The 16,757-nt window shown below is 38.9% G+C and overlaps 1 protein-coding gene and 1 long non-coding RNA gene across 2 annotated transcripts in view; one reads left to right on the forward strand and one right to left on the reverse strand.

Moving 5' to 3' along the window:
* LOC124862933 (small integral membrane protein 22-like) overlaps nucleotides 1-16,757 on the reverse strand; it is a 102,555-nt gene that overhangs the window by 63,302 nt on the left and 22,496 nt on the right. The window lies entirely within an intron of this gene.
* Nucleotides 367-2,253, forward strand: LOC124862934. The gene is made up of 2 exons (XR_007037027.1): nucleotides 367-1,572; nucleotides 1,641-2,253. It is a non-coding gene; the product is annotated as an uncharacterized LOC124862934 (long non-coding RNA).

Genomic DNA, 16,757 nt, shown 5'->3' on the forward strand with positions numbered 1-16,757 from the left:
TCCCTTATGACAGGTTTGAGTAGACCACAAACTTCTATCCTTTAAATCTTAATTTCTGCCTAATTTGTCCTTACATACTATATTGATAGTTTTATGTTATTTTCATGAATTTTATACTTTTATTATTTCTATTCAGATGTCTGTATTTATACTGCTGCAATAATTCCGTTCCCCTTCTAGGGTAAATCAATCATTTAATCAATCTATCTGTTGGTATGCATCTATTTATTGCACAAAACAATCTGGATCATACTTTTTTCAAATGTTTTTATTGTATTACCACAGATTCTTTATAATGGACACAACAAAAACAACAACAATAACAGACCAATACCAACAACAACAACAATGATAATGATGTATAATAAATATTTTATTAATATTCAGAAAAGAAAAAGGACAGCAGCTCACACAATTCTGTAAACAGTTTATACAATCCAATTGAACAAGTTTGAGACTTTTGACACTCTATATATTTATCAAAAAATAATTAAAATTTAAAATTTTTAACCAAACAAAGGGCAGCAATTAACATTATGACACAAGTGATTGTTGTTAATGTGTGTGGGAGCGTGTGTGTGTATGGGGAAGGGTGGGGTGTGTGCGTGATTAAAGGTGTGTGTTTCAAATCTTTGTGTTCTCCTTTGCCACCCACTGTGGAGGCCACGTCTTCCCACTGCAATAAGTGTAAAGAAGATACAATGACGTTGTGACAGTAAAGCACAATAAGCCACAGTGGGCTTCAGTTCGTACCTCATACTCAGTATGTTAACATGTTCACAGTTATATGATTGCTGGAAATTACCTTCATATTGTGACATAAACTTACAGAATGGAGACAGAGGAATTTATATGTACTCGGTTTATGCTTGTAATTTAAAATAAGCAAATACAAATAAAATGCACAAAAGCATTTAAGAATAAATACCGTACAATTTCCATTACCTTAATAAAAAACGTTGACCATTTCTTTATAAAATAAAAAAAGAGAAATTATATGCACCACAAGGAAGAGGGCTCCCACTCCACCAACTCCATTTGGTTCCCCTGAGAAATATTTAAAAAATGCTTACTACCATAAGCAATCACACTGTCAGTGTCACAGTCTGTTGTTTCAACCTGCCTGTTACTAACGTTCTCTTACCCTAAGAGGCGCTGGAGCTGCAGACTGGAGTGTTGACAGGTGTACGTCGTTGCGTCATCAGCTGGAGGACTATATGAGGGTGGTTCGCTGGCTTTTCTACGCCTGAGTGTTTTGCCTACAGTAGTAGTGTTATCTGGCCACCACCTTCTGAATTCTGGAAGCTCCACTTGTTTTTTGAGCCTTCACTAATTATCCGTCTTTCCCTTCGTCAAAGGCTGTTCACGCCAAGCTGGGTTTTCCTCCTGAAACCCACCTCCTGTGAAGATTGGAATCTGCTGCTGCCCTTGCGAGTCCTCCAGCTGGAAGCGCAACCTGTCCACCCACTTTGTTACCTGGAACATCAGATCGCTCTAACCGTTTCCGTGCAGACTCTTACCACAGACTTGAACCGGCTTCTCCCCCTGGCGGATCAATCGCCTTCTGAAAAAGTGAGCATAGGTCTTTTGCTTGAATATTCCAACCTGATCCTCCGCTCACCTCTGTTCTTCTTTTACAGCCTGTCTCCTGATCACTCTGCTCACCTCGTTCCTGAGTCGAAAAGAAATAAAAGAAAAAGAAAACTTAATTTACTCTTCCCTGTCTGAGTGTCCTCTGCATGTGGGTCAAGTCGGCCTTAAAAACTATGACAGTCAGATGACTTAAGGGCATTAAAAACCACTAAATACAGTCATATAATATGTATATATTCACATTACATTTTTACTTCAATAATAATAAAAAAGAACCTTCTTCATTTTGGTCTTTAAAACACGCTTCACCGGGTAATACTCGCCTTGTCCCCCGACCATATGGCTGCATTCTGAAAGAACAAAAAGTGTACATATACATTTTTTATAAACTTTTATATAACTGCAAGGAATGTACAGAAAGAAAATTATCATTCAAGACAGTTTTTGCTCACAACTGTGCAACATAGAGAAATTAATGCACATTTTATCATAAGCAAGTTGGATTATTGTTATGTTCTACTTCTGGTCTACTTAGGTTTATTATAAATGCAAAAATACTGGTGCCAACGTAGACTACAAGACTAGAAAAGAACACATTAAATATATGAACAATCTTTAAATTGGCTGCCTGTGATTTATGTAATTGATTTTTCGAATTGTTATGTTAGTTTTTATGCATTGCACAGCCTTGCACCAGACTGTATGTCAGAGATACGTTCAGTATGTAAACCAGGATATCTCTAATAGCTTTATAGAGCAGAAAAAAAGTTGCTGTTTGTACTAGAGGCTGACATTTTTTCGGGAGTCCCATGGGTCACGACGGGAGACAGCATCAGTAAAGATCACGTGATTGGGACAGTACAGGATAAAAAATGAACGGGAGCAGACGGGAGCGGGAGCTAAGCAATAGGAGGGAAAATAAACTAGGATCAATTGTCCTTGGAAATGTACAACTGAGACTTTGTTATAAACTTTAAGAAAAAAAAAACTTGAATCGACGCCGCCATTGTGTAGTTTTTTTCCAAGAAGCCTATACTATAATGCGAGTCAAACGAACTACAGGACCCACAAGCCAACAGTGCTTCTGATCGATGTTTTCCACCTGCGTTCAGAATGGAGGGAGCAAACGCAGGTGAAGAACTGGACGTGGTAAAATTGGATTTGTAACGTAAAGTCAGAAATAAGGACTTATCTATTAAACTCATAGAGCTGACAGGAAAGTCGCAAATATTACCGAACTTCAGGAGTTGAATGTAGCGGTTTTAACACGCAGTCTGCTGCTTGTAAAACGTGTTTAGTCGTAATCAAGTTCACCAGTGATTAAGGGACACTTGTAAGGCAGATTCTGGATTAAATCAGCCCTGCATCTCTTCATTCATCAAACCAAAAGTACCATCATGTGTCAAGTCTCATCTGACCAACAAAATTGCTGCATGTGCACTAAAGAGTTAAGAGGTAAGGTACGGAAACCCGTGAGGGGACATGGGGAAATTTATTTATTTTGCGTCCCCACGCAATACTTTTGCGTTCGGCATTTTGGAACAGCAGCACAGATGACAAACTGCTCATAAAACAAACAGCACTAATATGTGATTGATATGGTTTATTTGTCATATGCTGGTTAACACGCAGTAAACAATGCGATTAAATGTTTAGGATAAGAAGAACCGTTCAAATCACGATAAAAACAAAAACACTAATGGCGTACAAAAAAAAGTACACATCATGCAGCAGTAATAAGCAAACAAAGTGTCACGGATGTGGTTTCGTGCAGTATTATTGTTCAGTAGTTTGACAGCTTGTGGATAAAAACTGTCTTTTAGTCTGATTTGAAGATAATTTTATTTAAAGCTGATTTCAAAATAAAACTCAATAAATCTCAAAACGGGTGTAGTGTTTGTTTCATTTTTGCAGTTATCTGGTTTGGAAACTATCCCACAATGTATTGCGAAATAACGCAAAGACTATTGCGTGGGGACATAAAAAAGAAAAAAATCCCCCCATGTCCCCTTGCAGACTCCGTAGAAAGGCTTCATCAAGGGAAGATATTAAATAAATATGTTGTGAAATAGAAAAAAATTGAATGTACCATTAAATGTACAATTTATTTAATACATCATTAAATATTAAGTGTACCACTAATTACGTCATGTCGTCTTTAAAATTATACTTAATTATTCAGTGGCACATTTAATTGCATAATAGTCTATTTCATGATATAATGGTACATTTATTGTTTCTAATGATGTATTAAATAAATAAATGGTACCTTTAATTTAATGGCACATTTAATGTTACATTTCTTTCATGTTACATTTACTTCGCTTATGGGACATTCACAACATTTATTTATTTAATGATGATTTTATTGTATTAATTTTGTCCAGTTTGACCCTCCATTCTTGATGCCTGTATAGGAGGTCATGTCAGAATATGAATCAGGTGTTCTGGAGCAGACACACATCTAAAACTTGCAGGGAGGGGGTCCCTGAGGACCAGGGCTGTGAACCATTGAGGTACAGTTTCTAAATTGTGAAGGTTTTGCCTTTTTGTCCTTTTGTTCAACAAGTACAGTTCTCTTACTAGGTGCATTTTTCTTTCGTTTCAGCAACTTGAAACATACAAGTAATGTCATTGTTCAAAGGAAACGATCACTTAATAAATAAGTAAAATACAACTAGGTACATTTTGTTTATTCAGCTAAGATAGACATGGTCTGTTTCCTTGTTTGATATTTTATTATTTCTTCATTATTATTCTTTTTACTTTAACTGGCCTTTACTACAACTAAAAACAGGGACCTAACTGGTCCTTCAAACAAAGAAATTGCCAAAAGACTAAATGAAGAAAACAAAAATGGGAGTGGCACAGGAGTGGGAGTCGTTCTGAATGGGAGCGGGATGGGAGTGGGAGTCAATTTACCAGGAGTGGGACGGGACAGGATTTTTTTCGTTATGCTGGCCTGGGATTGGGATGGGACAAGACATTTTTCTGTGGGAGCGGGATGGGACAGGAGAGAAAATCCACTCCCGTGTCACCCTCTACTCCACAGAGTAGAAGAGAGTCTAGCCCCTCTCAAGGAGATGGGTTCCGGAGCCCACGCTATGCACGAGGGTGAGCCCGACTATATCTAGTCGATATCTCTCGCCCACAAGCTCAGGCTCCTTCCCACCAAGTGAGGTGACATTCCACGTCCCTAGAGCTAGCCTAAGCATCCAGGGATAGGGCCGCCGAGGTCTCCATCTTCGTCTGCTGGCCAATCCTCTTTGCACCGGTCCCTCACGGTTCCCTCTGCAGGTGGTGGGCCCACTGTGGGATGGCCTTGCGTCTCTCCTTCGGGCTTGGCCCGGCCAGGTCCCGCGAGGAGCAACCCAGCCACCAGGCGCTCTCCAACAGGTCCCGACCCCAGGCATGGCTCCAGGGTGGGACCCCGGCTGTGCTGTACCGGGGGACGTCACGTGCCTCGATTGTGTAGTCCTCATGAGGGTGTCTTGAACCGCTCTTTGTCTGACCCGTCACCTAGAGCCTGTTTGCCATGGGAGACCCTACCAGGGAAATTTAAGCCCCAGACAACATAGCCTCTAGGATCATTCGGGCACTCAAGCCCCTCCACCACGTAAAGGTGGCGGTTCAAGGAGGGGACCAACACGCACAAATTTATGGGAGGGGAATATGGAAATGTAATCCCTTACCACCCGCAATGCGATTTATTATGCAGAACAATTGGAACTGGATTCGTTTGATTAAATTTTTTGAATGTGAACATATATCAGGGGAGGGTTTATACAGTAAATAACGATGTAACCAAAATACAATTTTAAGAATCAAACACGTTTTATATAGTTAAAATATTGGCAAGACAAACCAAATGAATTCAGTACAATCATTGGAAAATACTTTATTTTTATGTATGTATATTCAATTTAAATGCTTTGCAGGACAGTTTTGTGATATTTTTTAAATCGAGCAAAGCTATAATATACAGATAGCCCACTCCTACAGCTATTTTTATGTTGCTAATCTTAAATTCAGGCTTAAATATTTTGGCTGTTTAAGGTTAAGTCTTCAAAAACATATTGTCAAAACAAAAAGAACATGGCAAGTCTCTGAAAAGAATTAAAATTTCAAAGGAAGCAAACCTCTAATAAATTATCCGAAAGAAGTGAGAGTTGGACTTCGCAAGGTGAATTTGTATATAAAGGAAATGTTGTAAAGGGGTCCCACATGATTGACTTGTTGAAAAATCTCATCCTTCCGTTTAAAAAATCTGGAGCACCGCTACCCTGAGGATGGTCAGACTTTCTACATACCTTGTCAGAGGTAAACATCCCCATATCTTCAGTCATTAACCTTATGCTCGTGATGAATATAGACGGTTCAAAACAGAGGGTACATCTATTGAAAATGGGGGTACACCCCCCAGCATTAAGCAGAGAAGAACAAGAAGAAGAAGGCAGATAACTCATTCTCCCCATTGGTCGAGATCCGAGCTGGAAGATCCAAAAAATGCTGATGGGAAGTCAAAAAAGTATCTTCGTAAGATGACACTACCACCCCGATGGATTACATTTTCACCATAAACCGTTATAAGAAAATGAAACATGTAGCCTATTTTTTTTATTCAATAAAATATTTATTGATTATATTTTCAAGTCTAGCTTCGTTCTCTACTTCACACACTAACATATGATGTCATTACACAAATATTAAATCATAAGAAAAAACAAACAATGAAAAAAAAATGACAATGAAAGAAAAATGACAATTTAAATTCCATAACAATCCAGAAACATCTCCAAAGAGCATGTTCCGTGAGTATAAAATGTACAACTTTGATTAATGACACATTTCTGATATTTTTTCACAAAGTTAGATACCATTAAATCATTCTTAATCACATCTATTTTGACAACACTTGCTGCAGTGATAATCCGCACACTCTATGACATAGATAAAAAATGCAATGGTGACCGCTGATTATTATGATACAATATTTTTGAGGATCTGTCTTCTAAAAATGTTACGATGCTTGACGGGTAGAACTCGAAATCCGGAGAGAATCCATAAGAGTCAAAAAAGCTGGCTTGACCATTCTCATCCAAAGTCAGAGCTAACCAGTGTTCTCCAGGCATGTGTGAAGGATGTGTGTTCACAATAAAGTAGGCCAGCCCTGGGAATTTGTCAGCTAGCAGCGGCAGCTGGTCGCACGGCCACACACCACAAAACAAATCTCCCAGCAGATGATGCAGCAGGTTCTCAATTTCATGATTATTCATGTCTGATTAGATTAATAATAATCCACCAGCACACGCCTCTTTGAATCAATCTCTAAAATAGAGTCATAACAAGCGTAGATGATCAGCGTGGTGGTATGAGGCAACGGGTTTCTGAAACGCATTTCCAATCTTAAATTCCCACTGGAAACTGGAGATAGAGCATCTGTGTCCTCACCCGGGTTAAGATTAAATGCGAATAGAGAGTATCCTTGATTAAATTCCTGACGTGTTATACTCAGCGGAAGATCTTTTAGATGTCGTCCTGTAGCCGTAAACAAGTTGTAATACTCTCTCACTGAATGACCTTGGTTAAAATTGGGCTGGAAGGCCTTAGCTGGAATTTGTCTGCCGTCCTTACACAAAGCTAAATATTCCATATCAAAATTATTAATGTCAAACGGATTGAGATTGCGTGTTCCTGTAAAAGCGTCATGATCCAGTAATGCAATCACCACATACTTGGGAAAGATACCTAAGAAAAGATTCTCTTTGGTGCATACCCTTGAATTTTCAGGGATGGAATATGTTTTTACATTCACATGTGAAAGTGGATAGAGAGCATTTGCTTTCATTAAAGCTGTAGTGTGACCCAGTCGTACAGCTGGAGAGACGATATCTTTTTTGATGAAAAGAGAGGCTCCTAATATCCTAAGTTTGTAAGTGGAGTCTCTTGCTGCCATGAGACAAAAGGCATCGTTGGCTCTTGTAAGTTTAATTTTGAGGTCAACAGAGTTTAAAAGAAGTCTCTCACAGAAAAATGTGTCTGCATGCAGGGGGCCTAGGAGATGTACCCTGGAATTTTCCGTAAAGCCAGCTCTGCTGTTAAGACCTTGGTTAGGGCCGTTAGATATAACAATAGAGTTCAGAGCCCCTGCAGTGTCTTTATAAAAAAGACCAGAGCTAAACTGGCTTTTTAAAGAATCCTCAGAAAAGTTTAACAATGTCTCAATCATGGCTCTATACGGATGTGTAGCGCTGGATTGTGAAATCAATGGATCTCCGAAAGTGACATCACACTGACTGAAGATGGTGTTTAACGGGTAGTTGATGAGCCCTACAGGTGCATCATCCGGCAGGTTTGTTCCATCCTCGTTAGTAATTTTCACTCTGAGATGCAACAGCGTATCGTTGAGATCCAGATACTTTTCTCCGTCTCCCGGAATGAAAAACTCGATTGGGCCTCCATCGGTGATTGCTGATAAAGGCTGGATCTCGGTGTAAATTTTATCTTCGATCAATAGCTGCGTCATCGGGGCAGAAAATAAGTCCAACTCTGCCAGCGTGCGCTCTGATGATTTGTTATGTAAAAGAGCCATTATTTAAATATATCAAAACTTGCGGATGACTTCCTTCCTCTTCGTTTGTCAGCTCCAACTGATCTCCTTTTTCGCATTTGTCGTTGTTTTTTGGATAAAACCATAATTCCTGAACCTTCTTTTCCTTCGGTGCGTGTAGAACCACTCATTTTACTCATGGCCCTACCTATGACATCCGAAGCAATATTTGATGCAGCCGTTTTAAGATGGGGTTTTGCAATAGCAAATCCTTTTTTAACCAGATACGAAGCGGAATAATTTTGAAAATAATGATCCAATTCCGCGTCCGTACATGACCGGAGCCCCATAAAAACCTGCCAGGTTACCGCCTGATTGACTTACATAGTAATTTACAAAGCGATTTGGATCACGTCTCAGACTTAGCTGTGCCATGTTCTCTCTTGCCTGCTTGATGCAGTGTTGAAGGACCAGGGTAATATGAATGATAATCAGTCTTAGAGGTTATATACATATCTCTGTTTATACAAATAAAATTTATCTCAGGATATCACCGGTTTGAAGTGTAGTCTTACGAGGGTCTTTCCATAGACGAAATTTACAGGAACATTTTGGTCCGATTTAATTTCTATATGGATATTTTCAATATGTCTTCTGGAAACTGGAAGGTAGTGGGCGGGGTTAAACGTCAGAGTAACCATATCACTGAAGTCGCCTTGTACTTTGACGGACCGCTTGCTTGAAATGTAAATCTCTTTTGAACTTTGCTGAATTTAATGCGGATACCCAAGTTCATTTTTTTGAAAAACAATTCCATCTCTGTCTCGAGTTGAATAACGCTGTTATAGTAGCCACCTCTGATCCTTTGCGTATTGATCTCCACATCACCAACCTTCCTCCATTCAAAGTAGGCATCATAATCCGGTAAATTATGCCATGTATGAGGGTATGAAATCTCTGCTAATGCAACCATCCATTGGCCTTCTAAATCAATATGTTGAGCTAAATTTACACGGAAACTCGAACTGGTTTTATTTTTAAACACTTCCTTGCTAGCGTTAGAGGGAAGTGTAACGTAAAAACCGCCATCCTCTGCCTTTCTGTCCATGATGCTGTATGAATCGTAAGGTTTTAGCACACACCTATTTTATACATTTCGTAGTTCATCAAACTTGATCCAACTGTTGAATTTCTCAGGCCAATTTTTCCAGCGTACAGAAACCTGTTTGACACCCTTAACAGTGTGTCGATTTAATATTTTCTCCACTTGATACATCTTGTCCTTAAATATTTTTACTTTTTGAAGTCAGTCATCAGTCAGTCATTTTCTACTGCTTATTCTATAGTGGGTCACGGGAGAGCTGGTGCCTATCTCCAGCAGTCTATGGGCGAGAGGCACTTTTATTTTTTGAAAAAAAAAAAAAAACTTTTTGAAGTTCCTCAGCATAAAAAGAACCCTCAATAGGTTCTCCATCCAAATCTTTGAGTTTGTATACAGGAGGAGATCGGGGTATCCGCTCATACACTGTAAACACTTCATCTGTAAAACTCTTTGTATTTTTTGTCAAACACTCCACGTACCTTGGATATTCTGACAAGATCCCCCTGTTTAAACATTGTCACTGAGGCCCTGCAATATCTGTTGGAGGTAACATCGTACAGATTCTGAAACACTTGAAAGGCATTTTCTGAGGTCACTTCCATTGGGCTCATCTTAATGCTGGTGTGGTAGGTATGGTTGTAGCTTCTAGCTAAATTTTGCAAGACATCAATGTACCGGCGGGTGTTGTTAGCAGTAAAATATCTCCACATCCTTGTTTTTAACGTACGGTTAAACCTCTCAACCACAGAGACTTTTGCTTCACTTGCTGTGGCAAAATGTTCAATTCCGTGTTTTTCCATTAGAAGCTTAAATTTCTTGTTAAAAAATTATTTCCCTGCATCAGTCTGAAGTTTTTTTGGGACCTGACTTTCTTTAAAAACTGATTCAAAAGCTTTTAGCACCTCTGCAGCAGTTTTCCTCTTCAAAACACATACATACGCCCTCTTTGAAAAGATGTCAATGACTGTTAATAAATAATTATAACCATCATTTTCCATGGCCAGAGCTTGCATGTCACAGAGATCGGCTTGGTCAATGGTCTGGTGACAAAAACTCTGTTTCTCGGGAACTTTATTTTTGCTGGTTTATGTAGAGTATAGGTATCTTCTCCTGATAAAAAATCTTTAACTTTTTCAACCGCTACCTTCTTCCCCGTTTCATTTTGCAAAACCCTCCTCAACCTTTCTATACCCCCTAAACTTCCTGGATTTGATGGGCTGTAATATACATTTTTCATGATCCTTCGTTCAGACATCCCAGTCTTATGCTCACTCTGACAACTACTTGTTAAATAATGAAAAAAAAAAAAACACCTGAGGGTATATTTATACTTCTTTTTTTATTTTGTACCCGTATTTAATAGAGAAACAGAAAAAAACCCACATTCAGATAATAAAGATCAATTCAAACATTGCAATCTTTAAAAAACAAAACTGTTATATATGTATACCAGTAGAAAGCCGAGAGAATACAGAAAAGACAAATCAAGTCATCAGTCATCTGAGATCGGATCATAGCACTCTGAAACAGAGTTAAGCTGCTTGAGACAGTCATTACCGTTCATCTTATCGTACATATCCGTGATTGCACTATGGAAGCCTTGTACCGATTTCAGTTCATATAAAACCGCAATTGTTTTCACTCTAAAGTCATCTGCTTGTATGCGTTGAAGTGTCAGAAGATTCTGAATAGCAGGAAGGAGCTTGGGGTTTACGAGTCGTCGCACGATGCGTTGAAAGTTGATTTGGTAATACTCCTCCAATATCTCCAGGCACTGATGCTGTTGTTGGCTCGGGTGGTTCGTTATGCACCCGTAACAAGTTTCTTTGACATAGTTCAAACAGGTTATGTTGAATAAATAAAGTATCGCTGTTTTCACCGTATTGATGAGAGCGGTTGAGATCCAGCCGTCAATTTCATCACCCTGATTACTCTCCTCCTCCTCTGGTGAAGGCTGAGGGGCAGGTATCAGGTCTGGAGTTTGTGGGGAGGTTGAGTAGCTGATGATTGCCTCGTCCTCCACGATCACCCTCTTGTCTTCAGGTTGGATATCTGTGTGTACAGACTCAGCCACGCATAGCGGTGAATAGAGGTCGGGAGAAGGCGGATGATACGATCTGAGGTTGTATCCTGTCGATGTCCCTGGACTGAATAGGGACTCAAAGAGCTGCGACGATGAGGTGGCTGGTGAGTAGAGGTCTGGAGAAGGTGGATGACACGGCCCGGTGTTGAAGCTTTCATCATGATCGGGAGAGAAGACAGTCTCTTCTTGCTGGTTGTAGAGGTCCCAGTATGGTGTTTTCCCGTACGCTCCATACATTCTCATGGTCTGCCGCCCGCCGTTGTGAAGAAGAAGAGTCTGTGAGCTCGCAGTTAGACCCTGATATATAGAGCAGGAAGGTGGGAGGGTCCTCAAGAAGGGGAGTGGGTCCTCAAAAGAGGGTGGGCTTTAGATCCACAACAGGGAACGTCAGCACTCTTTTCACTGACATAACATCAATCCAGCAGCGTGAGTTTTGGAAAAGGTTGGAAAGACGCTGTCCAATTTCATTCATCTTCTCAACCCAATCATGTGGGTTTACACTAGATAGTCCATCTGTTACTTCATCTACTAACATAGGATATACTGAAACTGGTAACAATAAAGTGACTAGAGCACAGAGTCCCGTTACTTTTGAAGGTAATCGATCAAACAACCTGTCGTCATCACACCACCACCAAATGTCTCCTCTAGAGACTGGTTTAAAATACTTATTTACTTTTACAATTGCAGCACACCATACTGCAGTGAGATTTCCCAATTTATTGCCTCTCTCTGTCATATTTATACATGTGTAGTTTCCAGTGGTGACCCGTTTATGGAATACTGATTTATCCTTATCTGCTGTAATTACAGGAAGAACAGAATCCCAGTGCTGACACATTTCATTAAATTAGTTTGATTCATTACTTCCATCACACAGGGTTGTGGTATCACAGCTGGAATTATTTGTAACAAAAGCCTGGGACCCATACACACAACACAATCTCTTTTAGTCATGTTAGCCACTTGCTCTACCATCAATAACCAGTTATTATTTGTTCCTGATACTCCTGTAATAACCTGGAACCAGTCATCTGTGGTTAAGTTTCCTAACATAATTTTTACTCTCTTCACTTTGTTACCTGGATGCATTATCAGCTATATGGAACTTAAACAACTTCTTTTGATGACTAGCATAAGCAGTGGTGCCCCACTCTGGTGTCCAATTGTTTCCTTCATCAGCTACCATCGTGGACCATGAGGTGTCTCTTCTATCATTAGTTAAGTAGCATTTATAACTTCTATAATCCTGCCCTTTCCTTCCTCGTTTGGTCAAGCTAATGAGTGGGATCAGCACCACAGCTGTGGTTTTAGATTTCATGCACACTTGAATGCCATAAGTATAAGAGGTTTGTTTAGTACACATAGTTAGGTTATCTTGCCTTCCTTGATTTAGCGCTACTTGTTTCATATGACTCATAGCAGGTGTTGTTACATTCTGTTTTATCTTGACTGGTTCCCAGAAGTGCCAGAAAAATAAGAAAATCAATATGAGAAAAAATATATATAAATACCCAGCAACGGACTGCATTGCTCATCCATTTAAGAGTCATTTTGGCTGAAATTTTGACTCCTCTAAGTGGTTCCAGTGTCTTAATTTTCTTCACTGACTTTCGGGTCTCTCCAGCCTCTAAATGTCTGGGTCCACCCTATTATCAGTCTGTAAATCACTTACCCTGGCGGAGCTTTCAACCAAAATTACCTTTTTACAATGTATATGGTGAATCCAAGTTGATCTCTCAGTTATTTTTACTGCCGTGGGAGTGGTTAGTAATACCTAAAATGGGTCCTCCCACTTAGGTGAAATACCAATGTTTCTTTTCTACACTCCTTATTAACACCCAGTCTCCTGGTTCCACTAGTTGGTTCATTAGTTTGATTTTGTTTCTGTTACTTTTCTAACATACTCCTCATATAATCAGCTAGGTTGACTTCTTCATCTAACTCCCACTGATTTTTGAACTGTGGTAATCTATATGGTCTTCCAAATAACATTTCATAGGGTGTTAGCCCTGAGGTGCTTGTAATGTTTAGTTGGAAATAGTTCTATCCATTTAGAAAATGCATCTATAATGACTAAACAGAACTTTTCCCTTCACTGTGGTTTAACTCAATAAAATCCATATGAATTGTTTGAAAGGGGTATCTTGGTTTTGAAAATTGTTCCCTTCGTAGTCTTAAATTCCCTTGTGGATTATGTTTTGCACATGTTAAACATGTTTTACAAATTTTTTTTAATAAGAATTAAGAATTAAATCCATATGTTATATCATATTAATATATCTGTCCTACCATTCCTCCCTGTTGAGACATTGTGAAACACGATGGCTCAATATTGCCGCCCATTTATATAGGTTCTTTGGTAGGACAGGTTTATTATCTGGTCAAATATAGATTTCATCTTTTAGTGCAACTCCATGTTTTTTTCCACATTTCTATCTCCTGTGGTGGGCCTTGTTGTTGCATTTCTTTTAACACTGTATCTTTTGTCACCAACGCATATCCTGTTTGTGTCTTCCCTCTCTCATCTTTTCTGGAGGAACCATTCACATAAACTATTTCGCCCTGTACCAGAGGTTGATCCTGCAAATCACTTCTAGTTTTTTCTTCTTTTTCTGCTAATTCTTGACAATCATGTTGAATTCCATCTTCAGGTGTGGGGAACAATGTTGCTGAGTTTAAGGCGGTGCACCTTTCTATAGTTAAGTGTGGTTGTCACAGTAAGGTTGACATGCAGGACAAATGTCTAGCAGGTGATAGAAAGGTCATATTCGTCTGCAGTAATAATGCTGAAACTGCATGGGGAACTCTTAAAGTTAAAGGGTGAAACAACACTATTGTGGCACTGACTTCAACTGCCATTGAGGCTGCAATAACAGCTCTCACACAATATGGTTGCGCACATGCAACTCTGTCTAGTTTTGAAGAGAAATAGGCTATTGGTTTCTTTTTATCTCCATGTTGTTGAACCAGAACTGAAGTCATAAAATGTCCCTTGCAATCTACCATCTGAACAAACGGTTTACTATAATCTGGTAATGCTAAAGCAGTACTGGAAACTAGAACTTGTTTTATGTTGGTAAATGCTTCTTCACCTTCTACACTCCATTTCAGTTCAGACATCATTTTCAGCTCTTCCTCATACATTAGTTTGTTTAATGGAGCTACTATTTCTGCATAATTTGGCACCCAGTTTCTACAATAATTAGTTAGTCCAAGGAAGGACATCATTTGCTTTTTTGTTACTGGTTTTGGAACTTGTAATATTGTAGTCTTTCTTTCTTCTACTATTGTCCGTCCCCCTGCGCTAAGATTATGACCTAAGTATTTAACCTCATTTTTACACAACTGAAGTTTCTTTTTACTGACTTTGTGTTCCTCTTCTGCTAAATGTTTTAATAATGCTATTGTGTCATTTTTACAGGTCTCCTCATCAGGAGAGGTTAATAGCACATCAACATATAGTAAAACCTGACTACCTCCTGGAGGGTCAAACTTGGCCATACTTGCACTCATTACCTGAGAGTATATAGTTGGACTTTCACAGTAGCCTTGAGGTAGTCTGGTATAAGTATATCTTTGTCCCTCAAAGGTGAATGCAAACCAGAATTGACTATAAATATAATAAATATTCTAGCATCTGGTCTTAGGGAATTTAATAATGTATAAGGATCAGAAACACACGGTGCTCTCTGAACAACTGCATTATTAACTGCCTGTAAGTCTTGCACCATGCGCCATCCTGTTGATGGAGCTTGTTTTTTAACTGGAAAAATGGGGGTGTTACATGGTGAATCCTCGCATTTTATTATCACCCCTGCAGTTATTAAATCCTTTATTACTGGTTTTATTCCTTCACGTGCATCATGTTTCAAAGGGTATTATTTTACACTGGGCCTGAGAGAATTTAAGTGCACCCTTTCATCAAACATTTTGACAGGTGGGCGGGACTTCCGGTGAGGGCGGGACTTCCGGTGGGGGCCATGTGGGTGCCATGTGGTTGCCATGTGGGCAGGGGGGTGTGTCCAAGGGGCGTAACAGTGGATGTTGATTGGTTGTCGTCATTAGGGGCAATACCTTAAATGAGTCAATTAAAACACAGGGGTGTGTTTAAGGGTGTTACGGGGAAGGCCTTAAATGAGCCAATTAAAACACACAGGGGTGTGTTTAAGGGTGTTATTAATAATCTGTATGTTTTTTCAGGCGTTAATACATCTAAAAAAAAAAAAAAAAAAAGACATGCATCCTTTTATATTTTTAAAGGTATAATCAACTTAATGTTGACCTATCACATGAAATCCTAATAAAGGAACTGTGTAACCTGACAGAATTGTAAGTTAATTTTGCTTTACAGCAGGACCTATTTGTTGAATATATGAGCCAGTCTAAATCCGTTCAAAATAGAAAAGACCTAAAAAAGTAAATAAATAAAAAAAATTGTGCTTCACTACATCGATGGAACGAGAAAAACCTTCAGCTTCTGCGTCAACATACTGGAAAAGCAGCTGAAATAGGTAAGACGAATATCAGATTAACAGAAAAAAAAAAAAGAACATCAGTATACTGTTTCCAAGTTACAAATTGACTAGCAATGATGTGTTTGTTTTTGAATCATGAGAGACTCCATTTTAGGAAAAAAAAAAGGAATGATAATTTTAGTTACCTGTAGCTTTTCTAAAAAACATTTTACTTTTTCATCTTAGAGTTACAGGGTTACAACTGTTAGGGGCGATGTCAGGAAGGGGCAGTTACGTCTGTTTCTTGGATAACATATCACCTTTGAACTCAAGAAGGGTTTTGTAAAGGAACTGTGTAACCTGACAGAATTGTAAGTTAATTTTGCTTTACAGCAGGACCTATTTGTTGAATATATGAGCCAGTCTAAATCCGTTCAAAATAGAAAAGACCTAAAAAAAGTAAATAAAAAAAAAAAATTGTGCTTCACTACATCGATGGAACGAGAAAAACCTTCAGCTTCTGCGTCAACATACTGGAAAAGCAGCTGAAATAGGTAAGACGAATATGAGATTAACAGAAAAAAAAAAGAACTTCAGTATACTGTTTCCAAGTTACAAATTGACTCTAGCAATGATGTGTTTGTTTTTGAATCATGAGAGACTCCATTTTAGGAAAAAAAAAAAGGAATGATAATTTTAGTTACCTGCTTTTCTAAAAAACATTTTACTTTTTCATCTTAGAGTTACAGGGTTACAACTGTTAGGGGCGATGTCAGGAAGGGGCAGTTACGTCTGTTTCTTAGATAACATATCACCTTTGAACTCAAGAAGGGTTTTGGTCTTAAAAACATAGTCTTTGCAGTTGAGATAACACTGTCATGTTCTGGTATAAATGTTGGGGCTCTGTTTCATTGGTTAACCTCAGTGTCAGGGTCTTCAAATGCTGAATGTCTTTGAACCATAACACTTGTT

This window comes from Girardinichthys multiradiatus, chromosome X (genome assembly GCF_021462225.1).
Source record: "Girardinichthys multiradiatus isolate DD_20200921_A chromosome X, DD_fGirMul_XY1, whole genome shotgun sequence".
Lineage (NCBI taxonomy): Eukaryota > Metazoa > Chordata > Actinopteri > Cyprinodontiformes > Goodeidae > Girardinichthys > Girardinichthys multiradiatus.